Source organism: Pundamilia nyererei, unplaced genomic scaffold (assembly GCF_000239375.1).
Source record: "Pundamilia nyererei isolate P.nyererei 1_Seehausen unplaced genomic scaffold, PunNye1.0 scaffold00049, whole genome shotgun sequence".
NCBI lineage: Eukaryota > Metazoa > Chordata > Actinopteri > Cichliformes > Cichlidae > Pundamilia > Pundamilia nyererei.
The window spans coordinates 70,032-76,647 of NW_005187450.1; positions in this window are offsets into that span (position 1 = coordinate 70,032).

Sequence of the window (6,616 nt, forward strand, 5' to 3'; positions counted from 1 at the left end):
TCTGCCATGGTGCCGTTGGGTTTGGGGACATCTCTCTGGATACCTGAGGCCTCACACGGCTCCAGTGATGGACAAGTGCGTAAACAAGGGTCCATTTGGCCAGAGAGGCCACATGAGCTTCCTACAATTCCAGTTTATGCTCTTCAGTGTATCCACCTTCCATGCGGCTGAGTGTGGGGAATTCTCTGCAGAAAGAAATTTGCTCACAAAGTGAGCTACAAAAAAATTAAAGAAATCTGAGAAAACTTGCAATTCTTTCTGTAAAAAGAAATAAAACAAAAAACAAATCCGCCAAATGAATCAATGAGAAATATATGAATAACAATCACTGTCCATTATGGAGTGAGCAGATGATAAAAAAAATAACCTCCCTCTTTTACCCATTCTCTCACAAAAAGTGTTTCTGGAATAAAACAAAACTTTTTCTGGACTCGAATCTCAAAGACAATGCTGCTTGTATTAAAGAGAAGAGCCCCTTAAAGTTTAAAATGATTAGTGACCTTAGATATAAGGCATAATGACATTTATGAGTAACATGACTTAGATTAACATGTGTGGGTCAGTCGAGTTGTCATGTTAATCACAACCACAGTGCCACCTTTTATCCTTCCACACTCTAAGTGTGTTCCTCCTCATAAATTTAAGCTTAGGTGTAGTTGCCTACTTGTCTGGCTGACCACCATTAAAAACCTCTTAACACCGTTAGAGGTGTACAAGTTTTAAGATGTACACATTGCAGCCACGTATATATGCTCCTCAAATCTCATGACAAGCATGCCCTCAGTGGCCCGAGGCAGCAGAGCTCTCTTTCACAGACCCAGCTGAGTAAATGCATTCCAGAAATGTGGGCAAGAGGAAGAAGGACCATGCTATGATCTCTGAGCTGCCCCAGGTTACAGTGTTTATATGAATATTGCATCAAGAGAACACAAGATGCAGTGGATTATGTGGGTATGTTAGATTTGTTGAGGAATCAAGGTCTTCTTTAGGTCTATATAGAAATTCATGTGTGCTGTGGCTTGGCTAATCAATCTTGGTGTTGTGGACGATCCATTCATTCAAGAACTTAAAGCTCCTACTTTTAGACTAAAATAGATGTTGAAATTCCAGCCTTAAACCAAGTACTGTACTTTTCCATTATTAAACGAGCACATTATGTGCAAATCTGAGTAAATCAGACAGATATGTATGTATTTAAGTATGTGTTGGTTAAAAACACTGAAATAGCAGAAAATAGCATCAACTCTCCTGGTATGTGACATGACCAGTGCCGCTCGCTACTCCCTGCGGTCTTAAACCCTTGTCCTCCAAGTCTGTCCTGGGCATGACCCTGTACAGGAAATCAGTTCAGCCTGTTGGGAGTCCTACAACTCCCCACCACCACCACCACACCACCACCCCAACCTCCTTCCACTGCCTTCCCTGCTCTGGGCACAGACAGATAGGATAAAGGTGACCCTGCACTCTCACTGCACACTGTGCAGCCCTCAAGCTAAAGTCACTTCCACGTCTACAGGGCGACCTGTGAAACCTTACATCCTCTCACTTACACACACACACACACACACACACACACACACACACACACACACACACACACACACACACTTTAATAGTCTGCTGAGTAAAATATTCAGGCTCTAATGCCTTTAAGTCGTACATGCAATAATTTATCAGTGCAATATGAAGGTGAATACAGTTTGTCACATGTGACCTAGTCTTTCTCAGTAACCCCCCCGCCTGCCCCCCAACACCCAGACACACACAAACACACCCCATCCCACCCCAAAAGCAAGCAAGAAGATGGAGGGGTTGCTACGATCCACCTGCCACATGGATACCATCACAGACTGCCAGCTAGAATGAAGTACAGCTTTGGCTGTCTTTGTCCGGGTATCAGTGCCTGGGGCCTTTCCTCTCACGTTCAGGGTGGCAATTCAACCTGAGGTTTGCATTAGAATAGGAGAAGGATTGCTAATTTAATTAGGCACCATGAATGCACAGAGATGATCCCATATGCAGAGCCGGGGCTCCTCTCAGAGGCCTCCCTCACATCCTCCAGTCAATGTCCAGAAGCTGTAGAGCCAGCTGAGGCTAAGATTGACAGCTGCCGACCTTGGGGTCAGTTGGCTAGAGAGGTGCATTATGGGAAGCTAAAGCTTAAGTTGGTCTGCTGTAGTGGTGCTTGTTTGGGGAGTGGGGGGGTGAAGGAAAATGGGAAGTAGGACTGCTGTCCTCTCTCTGACCTCATACGAGGCGTCATAGTGCACACTGGAACCCAGTGAGTGTTAGCAGCAAAAAGGACCCACAGCCACAACACACAGAAGACCTGTCCACATCAGTGATGAAGGGACACAGACTTACGCAGACAAATAAACTATAAATGTTTTGTTTTTTGTTTTTCTGATAAATTTGATTGCATGAAACAAAACTATTTTCCATAGAACTTTGCAGGAGCATAAATCGCTGAACAGAAACATTTTTCCATACTTCTCCGCTACAAAGATCACCTCATACTAAACTGCTCAGTCAGCCCCCTGATGATTTTCAAACCAGAAGACACCGAGTGACAGTCTGCACTGACAAATAGTGCAATATTTCAGAACTAATTAGAATGGAAATTGGCATTAATATGACTAATATATCAATCAATCAATACATAAATAAACAAAATAAAAAGACTTGTTGCAATATCTGCTCAGTGTAGTTCTCTCTGTGTTTTAGAAATGAGGGATTTTTTGATTTAAATTCAAGGCAGAACTACCATAAAGGTGCATATAGGCCACAGCAATACTAAAGTTTATGAAAATTGTCAGTTCTGTCAGTTTAAAATAAAAATAATCACAATGAGAACTTTTATGTTATACATTTTTAGCTTTTTGGCGCAAATGCACAAAGGAACCAGTCTCTAACAGGCCTAGTTTAACCAAAAATCATTGATGTTATCTGAAACATTTGCAGCTGAAGGGTGCAGTCATACAACAAGCTAAAGGCCCCTTGCAGGCGTTAGCTTAAACTCTAACGTCTCAGCACTTTAAAAGGAGCATTTAACATCCTCTCTATCGGCCATGAATGAGGAGGCTCGCTCTGCACAGTAGCGCAGACACAGAAATGCTGTGTGTCCGGCAACATGTCGTTATGAAAGCGCAGTCTGTCGTGATAAAAGCCTCCATGCTCTGAGTGGCTTAATGAAGGACAGACCGGTGCAGCCTCACTCCGCACAATCTCCAGGAATCCGTAAACATGCACTTCAGCAAAACCATCTGGATGTATCGGCAAGGCCTCGATACAGCGGACACACGCCAGAGCCAAAAATAAATAATCCCTAAATGCGTTTAAAAGCAGGCTGGGGACTGTTGGCAAAGCGGCTCTGATAGGCGGTGACGCATGCGTAACGGAGACTGAAAAATAGCCTGCAATTTCCCGTAAAACAAATCTGGGTCGTTTGTCAAGTGTCAATTTATGTAGCCGCATATCAATTCTTATTTTTATGATTTGAATGGATACTTTGCTAGCTCTCAGCTGGTCCATTTCCCCCGAATGAAGTCAAACATAAACTAGCAGACAATCAACGTCGCAGGTTTAAATAAGCATTGGATTAGAAATGGTCAATAAGGCTGTTTCCTTGATGTTGATGGATTTTTTTCTGTAGGAGATTTGCGTCTGATATTTGTTTGCTTTGACCACTGGACAAGTTTTTTTGAGTTAGCATTTTTTTTTTGAGGTAATGGTTTATTTCTGGGGGAAATATATAATATGGGCCCAACATTGGACAAATTGCTCCTAAGCGCTGGCTCTTGAGGTGAGTAGCCCAAATTTGATTGATGCTGGTTTAAATCTACCCACGACCAGAGTCTCGGAATTGAATTAGATGTGATGACCAGCAATGAACCGCACGGACCGGAGATCATGGGATTTTCATTATCCAGTGCTAGAAAACAGGAACCTCCCCAGGTTCTCCTGTCCTGCAGACACTGCGGGTTTCCGGTGAGATGATTAATAAAAAGGTCCAGATAACCGGTGCTGCTAAGTCTGGAAATGGATAAACAGCACGCAGAAAGCAATGTCAAGTTGGCTCTGACATGAGTTTCAAAAATATGTAGGTCTAAATAAAATAGTTTTTAAAATGCATATGCAAAACCTAACGATGACAAACGGAAGCATAAAGCCGATTGGTTTATCGCCACTTCTGTGACATTGAAATAAAATCGCTGCTTTAATACAGAACTCCAAAATAGATTTTTAGAGACGTTTTTTATATTAATCATTTCTGTGAAGAAGCCATTAAAACGTATTTTCTCACGTGTACGAACGTCTGCTTTAGATATTTAAAAAATATTTATGATAAGTTGTATTTTTAAAAGAAAATCGGTAAAAGAAAGAAGAAAAGGGTTAATTTTGTTTTCCTTTTTTAAAAACACATTAAACACATTCGTTGCGCGATAATGAATTGTAACATAATCAAAGAAATACAATTTATTTCTATTTGTTTATTGAGTTCAATTTTTGTAAAGAAGTAGAATAATATATATGTAAAAAATGCCAAATACATTTCAACGAACGAAATGAGATATTTACCCTGGAGTGACGCTGAAATTTAGTGACATTAATTATGAACTACACGAAAAGAAAATAGAAGTTATTCTGCAACCACTTGATGGTCAAGTCTGTGCAGATTAAAACATCGAAAACATGTCTTATTATTTATTACATCATTATTATTATTTTTATTTAAATCAATATAACAGATTTGCAGCTCTATTTGACGGAGAACGTCAAATAGCTGTGTTGTTGAGTTAATGTTCCTCGTCTCATCTTCTTCTTCTTTTTCAAGATCGCAGCTTCCATTTTACCGTGTGACAGTCTGTATGATTTGTCTGGCACTGGCACAGATAAACAGACGCACACAGGTCTGTAATCCTGAGGCTCCAGACAGGACCTGCGGGTTTGGCAGCGGCTTCCGTCTCCAACGCATCAAATGAGAAAACTGACGCACAGGAGGTCTCCGGTAGCCCAAAATCTTTCAGCTATATATTCTGGACAAATACTTGTAAAAGTCTCCAGAAGAAGAACACGAATTTTTTTGTTTTGTACTTTTTTTCACGGAGTGTCTCGCAATAAATCAGCCTGTTTGGGGAGTTCAGGGAAGGGAAGGGTTGACAGCTGCAAAAATGATAACCAATTAAACGTGATAATATTTCTCTGTTGCTGTGATAGACTATAATAGCATACTTAAAGAGGTTTTACCAAGCTAGATAGATAGATAGATAGATAGATAGATAGATAGATAGATAGATAGACAGACAGACAGACAGACAGACAGACAGACAGACAGATAGGAAATGTTGCCTGATAATAAACATTCAAGTGAACAATTCAAAGTAATGAAAAATTGTAAAAAAAATTACATTTTTTTATCAATTTTTCCATGTAACCTTTTTTTAAAATCAATTCATAATAATCAGATTAGAGAGCAGAGATCACTGCCTGATGAAATATATATATTATACTGATGAAATATTGATGAAAATATAGTTCTGATTCAAATCAGAAAACAATCAGTTCCTATATCTGCTGAATTCCAAACCCCCTGCTGCAGCACATCCCTTTGTTCCTGTCCAATCAGATACAGCTGTACAAGCCAAACTCCACAGGGATAGCGGAGGTCAACCTCCCAGCGGATGCTCTGGCCCATCCTGCTACTGGTGCCCCGAGGGCCTGGGCACAGTGCACGACCCCCAAGACAGCCACCCAGACACACCATTCAACCACTGAGTTCATTGAAGCCAACATGGTGGCTCTAGCTTTTTGTGTCAGCTCTGACTCAAACACTTCACATTTGCTTTTATTGTGTGTCAGAAGATGCTGCAGATCAACATACATGACATGCAGTGGACACAGAGATTCACACTTTTACATTTTCCCTTCTCCAACCTGGAAAAGATTACTAAAGAAGGGATCTTTTTCCATCAATGCACAAAGTCGTCACCGTGTGACCTGAGCGAAAGGCTTCATGCAGGTGAAAGTGGTCCTGTTTTTTTTCTCAACAGATGGCTTCCAGAGAAGGATGAGTCTGTAAATGAAAAGAACTGTGACACATCTGAATCAGACTGTCACAGCTCTGCTGGGGAAGAACAGACCAGCGTGGCAAATTAGACTGAGTGGAGTTCCACCAAAAAGGACATCTGAGAATTCTGCCTGTTTATAAAGAGAAAACGCAAATGACCTTGGGGGCTGAAGTGGCTGGATAGAAAATAAACTGTTTGGAATTACTCTGCACATTGAGGAATAGAAAGCAGCTGCAAAAATCTGAACTTACTCACTTGATTTCTCAGTGATTTGGAAAAGCTTTCAGCGGGCATATTACACTAACCTCTAGGCTTAAAGTGCAAAAGCATGAATCGTAATGTTTTCAACATGTTCTCCACATTCTTAAAGCATATAAATTGTGCTGCTGGTGTTCCGAGGTATGCTCAAATAGGGGTTTTTTGGCATTGAAATGTAGGGAAACAGCCCTGCTACAGACAAAAAGAAAATAAAACTAGCTGGTTGCAAACTCAGATAAGTTGAGTTACGTGACAATGGAGCAGCGAAGTTTAAGGGGTTTAGGTAATGA